This window comes from Amborella trichopoda, chromosome 4, assembly GCF_054954075.1.
Source record: "Amborella trichopoda isolate Santa Cruz 75 chromosome 4, AtrichopodaSantaCruz75HAP2 v2.0, whole genome shotgun sequence".
In the NCBI taxonomy this organism is placed as follows: Eukaryota; Viridiplantae; Streptophyta; class Magnoliopsida; order Amborellales; family Amborellaceae; genus Amborella; species Amborella trichopoda.
Window position 1 is genome coordinate 11,071,007 of NC_142339.1, and position 7,988 is coordinate 11,078,994.

At 34.3% G+C, this 7,988-nt stretch overlaps 1 protein-coding gene across 1 annotated transcript in view; it reads right to left on the reverse strand.

Annotated features, from left to right (window-relative positions):
• Positions 1–5,816, reverse strand: part of LOC18443002 (Aldolase-type TIM barrel family protein) — a 39,339-nt gene extending 33,523 nt beyond the window's left edge. Inside the window, exon 1 of the mRNA XM_020672686.2 lies at positions 5,761–5,816. The gene's annotated coding sequence lies outside the window, so the exon portion shown is untranslated. The remainder of the gene's footprint in view (positions 1–5,760) is intronic.
• Positions 5,817–7,988: the final 2,172 nt, after the last annotated feature.

Here is a 7,988-nt window from a genome sequence, read left to right on the forward strand (position 1 = left end):
AGATATGTTTCATCAACACTATTTTTGGAACTTTTAAATTTCTTAATTAACGGTAAAAATAAATTTTTAGGTCATCATAAGGGTTTTTGATACTGGAACGACATCTTTCAGCATGATTTAGATGTGTGCCTGACTTTGATTCTTTAAAGTTGACGCCGTAGACAAACCCTGCCCCACAGATTTTAAATCTTTGTCTAAAATAGATCGGTATGTACTTAATCATAATGGTTCATAAAAAAGACTTTTCCAAGATTTACTATTTTGTGGATAAAAGTCTTTATTTACCCATCATTTATCTTCTAAAATATTTGGGTTCAAAAGATATACTTTCCGAGAGAGACCACGCCATGTCACTGAGAGGGAGCAAGCTTCTAAGATGTGAGAAATGAAAATGTTTTAAATTGAATTATTTTAGAAAGAAAAATAGAAGGTAGAAGGTATAGAGATCCCTCTATTGAGGTTTCAAGATGGAGAAATAAGATGAACAAAGAACAAACCAAAGTAAATAGGAACTTCTTTCTAAGAATATCAGGCACGATTCTTAAATTTTTCTTGCTCTTGATGCATATATTCATGTACCAATTTTTATTCCTTGTTTTCTATTAGCATTAATTGGGCGAGTTCTTGGTTTATGACAAAATCCGATCAAATGACAAGAGATATGCTCCTTCTTCACTTCTTTTTGTTTTGTCTCGTGTCCTATTCAGTCTTAGACTAACATTTATTATTACTTTTAAATCAATATTTGTTAAATTTGAGCTATCCTACCCCTAATCCAAAGTATAACTCTTGCCCAAAACATCTTATGACCACTACCCTTTGTTGGATTTCCCCTCAGCAATCCCTACTCCCAACCCACAACCTTTCAAATATTTTCTAGCTTGGCAGATGTCCCCTGCTTTTATTGATGTTATTAGTAATTCATTGGGGTAAGGCTGGAGGCATCCTTATGTTCAGATTCATGGCAGAGCTTAAAAGACTCGGGGCTTATCTCGGAGTAGAAGACGACTGGTTTTCAACACGTGGGGGATAACATTAGAGTCGTAGGGTGATGCCTTTCTGAACTTCATCACTTCACTTAGACCCTTCTAAGGAGGCATTGTGTCGGGAAGGAAAGGGAGTGCGCACGGCAATTGCTTTTGAATGAAGAAAGCATGTGGAAGTGGAAATCGAGGGAAATAACCCTGTACAACTAGCTGCTCAATATGGTAATATAGTTATCCATATCCCTTATTTTGGGTAACCAAATTTGAAAAATATCTTAGTGATAAGTCGGTGATAGTGATAAGTTGGTGATTTATTCAAGAGATATGTGAGGAATTAGTTTTTATTGTAGTTGTTATCTTGTAAACTTCTATTTAAGACTGGATGAATGAAATAATGAGCACGACTGAACAACCCTTCAACCGAGGATGTAGGTCCAAGAGACCGAACCACATAAAATTATTGTGTTTTCTTTCTTCTCTTCATGCCTTTTGTTATTAAATTTCTTCAACATGGTATTAGAGCATTCATCCGTCTTCAAAATTTTTCTCTTTCTGCAAAGTACACTTAGTTTCCCTCTCTAGAAAGGATCTCGTCAGGCATCGGTCACTCCTATTTGCAGCAACCGATTGTTGTGGTTATGATCCGTTATTTTGCTCGTCGGTGATAGCACCCGCTGCCTAAAGCTTTGCATCGGCAGATCTTGCAAATACTTCTCCAAAAAGATTTGCATTGGTTAATACCTTTGCAATATTAGTTCACCTTGGGGGTTAGAAGTCCAACATCTTTTAGACGTCAAACCTTTTAGATGTCAAACCTTTTGCAAACTTGGTTGGATCCCTAAGGTACTCCACTTGCTCAGCCTGAATGAAGGTATAATCAGTGGCAACAGCAATTGCCAAGGCATTCTTGTAGCCATAGATGAACATATGAGGTGCAGCTGCCAAAAGCGTTATTCTTGTAGGCATTCTCAAAAGAGCTATTCTTTGCAAGTTTGCAAAAGAAGTGTTACTGGAAATAAGATCTTACGGATTATGAAGACTCACAGTGTTGCTCCGGAGATCGTCAAAAGTTGCAGAGATTCCGAAATCTCGTCAAGTATTGGATAAATGGGCGTCGAATGACTTGCTGCATATGATTGTCTAAATCTCGTAAAAGCTTCTCGAAACGCTTTGCATCAGTAGACCTTTGCTTTAAAAGGTCCCCATCTCAAAACATCTGAAGGTCCACAATTGAACTTCAACCATTGACCTTGTCAAGAAGTTGTTTGTTATCAATGCAAGATCAGCAGTTGACCGTGCAATTTCTACTACAATGTGGTTCATCGGTATCAAACCAGCACTGCTGCCCATTTCTTTTGCCTGAAATAAGGTAATATATAATTTTCTTTTTCTAAAATGGGGGATAAAAATTTCGGTTCAAACATTAGAAAGGCGAACATTGTTTCTTCATCTAAGATACCACCTACTACTCAAGGTAATTTGTCTGCTCACCGAACCTCTTCTAATTGTCATTCTTAGATTGTTGATACTGGAGCTACAAATTATATGACTGGCTATTAGTGAAGGACTCAAAAGTTTTGAACACACATCTTCAAAGAGTCCAGTGTTATTGGCCAAGTATGTGGAGTAGGAAATATTAGTCTTTTTTCTAAGGTCAAATGATTTGACGTTTCATATATTCTTTCTTTCCCTTCGAACCTTTTGCCAGTTAGTCAAATCACAAAAGTCTATAATTGCTTGGCTATATTTTCTGCTACAAAGTTATTTTTCAAGTTCAGGTATCTGGGAAGAAGATTAGTGAGGGCAACCAATCACATGGGTTGTACCTATTGGATCAAGCTTCAAAAAATATTTTTGTAGGAAGAGTGCAATCCGATGACAGTACATGACATTGCAGATTGGGATACCTAACTGATAGAATTTTGAAGCATGTGGTCTCTAATATTGATGCATCCTTTGCAACTTGTGAAGTCTATCGGTATGCTAAACAAACCAGATTCTCATTTCAAAATTATGATAGAATCAATAAATATAACTTTGATGTCATTAGAGTGATGTCTTCATTGCCTTTAAAGAATTCCATGCTATGATAAAATAAATAAATTTGATACTACGGTGAAAATTCTTAGAACTGGTAATGGCACTGAATATACAAATAATTATTTTTTTTTAATATTTGATGGATCAAGGGATCATTCATCAGATGTCATGTGTAAAAACTCCTCTGCAAAATGGAATTATTGAAAGAAATAACATGCATCTGCTTGAAGTAATATGTGTCTTACTTTTTCAAATGAATGTTCGCAAATCATACTGATTTGAAGGTATGCTTACTACTTGTTATCTTATAAATCAACTGCCGACTATAATATTGAATAATAAAAAACCCTATAAAATGTTGCATGGTTACCCCTCTAATGTTCATTATTTAAAGATATTTGGTTGTGAATGCTTTGTGCATTTATCAGAAAATCATAAAGACAAACTTGTTGAACGAACCACTAAATGTATATTCATGGGATATTTGCCTACCAAAAAGGGTTGCAAATGTTATAACCCCTAAAACCAAGCGAATGTATGTTTCCCAAAATGTTGAATTCAATGAACAAATTCCTTATTTTCAAACTGATAAGCCTCAGGGGGAGATTAGCAAGACAACCTCGCGGAGATTAGCAAGACAATCTCTACCCAAGATCTCTCAAGAATGGATTATCTTAATTCCATAGTCAAAATCATTAAGATACTACACCTAATCAGGAAATACCTCAAAAATCCATTCTTGAAATACCACAAGACTCCAACAAGGAGGTTCACTCAAATGAATATCAAAAGAAAATAATTCCTTCTCAAGACTTCCAGCCAAGACGATCTAATCGTATTAGTCAACTTCCTCCAGGTTTAAAGGATTATTATATATATCATGTCAAGGAAAGCAATCCAAAATTCATTACCCCATTAAAAAGCAGAAGGATTTTAAGAAATTATCTCCTAAATATAGTGTTTTTTGATAAAAAAATCTTCAACTAAAGAACCCACTAGCTTCGATGAAGCTAATTCAAATGCAATATAGAGGACTGCTATGAAAGAGGAACTTGTTACTTTAAAGAAAAATCATATTTGGGATGTCGTTACTCTTTCTAAAGAAAAAAACTAGTTGGATGCAAGTGGGTTTATAAAACGGAATGCAAAAGTGATGGAACTATTAAGAGATAGAAGGCTAGATTTGTTGCAAAGTGATTCACCCAAACCTATAATGTTGACTACAAGGAAACCTTTGCTCATATGGTCAAAATGAATACTGTGAGGGTCTTACTTTCTATTGCTGCCAACTATGATTGGCTTTTGTGTCAACTAGATGTAAAAAATGCCTTCTTGCACAATGATTTGGAAGAACAAGTTTACATGAAACTTCCTCCTGGTCATCCTCATGAATGCAACAAAACTCTGGCTTGTAGGCTCACAAAAGCAATCTATGGGTTTAAACAGTCTCCCAGGGCATGGTTTGCAAAGTTAAGTCAAGCTTTCATTGATATAGGGTTTTCTCGGAATAGTGCTGATTCATCCATGTTTGTAAAAAGAAGGCAATCTTGGAATGTTATTGTTCTTATCTATGTTGATGAGATTGTTATAACAAGAAGTGATTCAAATGCCATAACAAAATTGAAAGATTACCTTCATACGATACAAAGTTCGATATTAAAGATTTGAGAAAACTCAAATATTTTTTTGAAATTGGCGTTGCTTACTCTCACAAAGGAATTTTTATTTGCCAAAGGAAATAATTTTAGACCTTTTGCGCGAAGCTGTCAAGATCATAGTTAGCAAATCGCCGTATTAAACTCGATTTTTTCAAAAAATCAGAGATTTTTTTAAAAACGTTTTAATCTGCGTATTATTCAAAAGAGCGTCAAAAAAAAAAATTTCATGAAGAAGTTTAAAACGCAACTTTTTTATATTTACAATAAATCGTTCCAAAAAAACTTTACAATTAATAACATCTGTTTTTTTTCTTTTTTTGGAAAGTTTATTTACGTGTTTCCTGCTTTATAAAAGTTCATTTTTTATACCTTAAAAAACGTTCATTTACCTTTTTCCTGCTTTTATTTCTTTCTTTTTTAAAAACAAATCCTAAAACGGGCTCATTGTATATGGCTGCTGATTTATTGTAGAAAATCACTGAATGCTCACAGAGATTTATAGGCTTTATTGTATTGCAGCTTTATATGGTATTGAACACCAGTTTATTTTTATTTTTTGAATTAAATATCGTTTAATATCTCATTTTATTTATGATTTATTTACTAGGCATTAATCCTTGTTCATAATGCTCGATATAAAGTTCCAATACACAGAGAGAGAGAGAGAGAGAGAATCACTCATAGAGAGAAATTAGTGGAAAATAGATAAGGAAATTTATTTACTAGTTATCAATCACTGTTTATAATGCTTGATATGAAGCTCCAATACAGAGAGAGAGAAAGATAAACACTCATAGAAAACCATCTCAAATAAATTAGGAGAAAATAAATTAGGGAAAAACATAGATAGAAATAATTATAAAAAATCCCCAAATTTAACATCTTAAAAAAATTAGGAAAAAATAGATTAGGAAAAAAGAGAACTGTATGATAGTGAAAACTTTCAAAGGACATAATCAACATTAACTATCAAAATTCCCGAAATTTAACATAGCTCAAAAATCCCCAAATGTAACATAGCTCAAAGAATATTACATTTAAGGGGAAAAAAAAGGTGAAAAAATTAGGGTTGTTACCTAAACCTGATTCAACAATCTGTCAGCTTCCAAAAAGACAGCACCATCTGAGTTCAACACACCGCATTCATCTGATTTTCTTTACAAACAGGATCACCATCTGCTTCAAAAGACAATACCATCTGAAAACCTCTGCACGTGCATGTGCCTGCTCTTCAGTGCTACTCTTTGATAGACCCGTGGTCACACCCTTCTCTCTTTCTCTGCGTTCATTTCTCACTCTCCCTCTCCCCCTCTCTCTCTCTCTCTCTCTCTCTCTGCAACCACTTCTCTCTTCTCTCTCCCCACTCCATTTGTTCTATTAAAAATGATAGCTTTTTGGGAAAGTAACACTTAGCTTTTTGGGTAAGTACAACGCGTGTCATGAGTAAATGGGTAAGTACCCCAAAGAAATCATGTACAACCTTTGGATTTGGAATTCATCAACATGACCACATAGTTAGTATGGTGCACAAGCACAGGCTTTGAATTGCATAACTAAATGGTTAGTATGGCTCAAGCTTTTAATTTGTAATTCATATTAACATGGTTAGTATGGTGCATAGTTATGATAGTTAGTACGGTACATAGTTAGCATAGTTAAGCCATCCGTTTTTGCTATATTTTTATATAAAGTATTTTTGTCGATCCATATTTTTTATTCAATTTTTTCATCTGACTTTTTAAAATACAAACGATTTATTTTCGATTTTGTAGTGTGTCGATATATTGATACTTCCCGACTTGCTAACTATGGTCAAGATAAGGTGTAAACCTATTGATACTCCAATTGAGATATATTATAAAGCCAACATAGACTCAGGCAAAGCTTTGGAAGACATTGGGATGTTTCAACGTTTGGTTGGTCGATATTTTACTATCACTAGACCTGATATTGCTTATGTGATAAGTATGGTAAGTCAATTCATTTATTCCCTAAAAACTACTCATCTTGAAGCTATTAATCGAATTTTAAGGTACCTTAAGTCATCTCTTGGAAAAGGAATTTTAATGAAAAAGAATGGTCATACTGATATTATTGCCTATTCTGATGCTAATAGGGCAGGTAGTCCTATAGAATGAAGATTTCCAAAGGGTATTGTACTTTTGTAAGGGATAACCTTGTAACTTGGAAAAGTAAGAAACAGTCGGTGGTAGCTCGATTTAGTGAAGAGGCCGAATACAGAGCCATGACAACTACAACTTATTAATTAATTTGGCTAAATTTCTTCTCAGAGATATGGGTTTCAATATTTTACATTCAATACTTATGAACTGCGACAATCAAGCTGCTATACATATCACATCAAATCCCGTATTTCATGAACGCACTAAGCACATAAAAACATATGGTCATTTTATGAGATAGAAAGTTCAAGCCAAGGAAATTACTACCTTTTTCAGAAGAAAAAATCAACTTGTCGATATCATTACAAAGGCCAAAAGCAAAGTACAGGTTGAAGAAACATTAGGCAAATTGGGCTTGATAGATATCAACGTACCAACTTAATGGGAGTGCTGAAATAATCGTGTACAGCTAGCTACTTGATATGGTACATAGATGATATAATTATCCATATCCCTTATTTTGGGTAGCTGAATTTGAAGAATATATTGGTGATATATTCAAGAGATATGTGGGGAATTAGTTTTTATCTTAGTTGTTATCTTGTAAACTTCTATTTAAGACTGGATGAATGAAATAATTGGCACGAATGAAGAGCCCTTCAACCAGGGGTGTAGCTTCAAGAGACGGAACAATGTAAAATCGTTGTATTTTCTTTCTTCTCTTCTTGCATTTTCTTCTTAAATTTATTCAAAAAACAGAGACTGTAATACTATATTATTTCACCTCTTTACTGTTGTGAGATAAAGGAATGACAAAATCTATCTGCTTAAGGATGAGTTAGACAATCATCTTACCGATGCAAGCAATGTGGAGAATCATATGGTTTCCTTCTTTGCAAATCTATTAACAACTGAACCTGACCGAGATCACGGTCCATCTCCAAGTTCGGCCTATGAGTTCCTCCCAAAGTTATGCATCTCGGATACTAAAAAGAGGGAACTTTTAGCTTATGTCACTTTGGAAGAGAAAAAATAGACTATATGGCACAAAAGAGAGAATGCCCCAAGACCCGACTGTTTTGGTGTGAAATTCTATAAATTCAGTAGGGAAGTCATAATAAAGGATCTATTTCTTGCTCTTACTAATTTCTTCAATAAAGAGAAATTTCTTAAAAAGACCA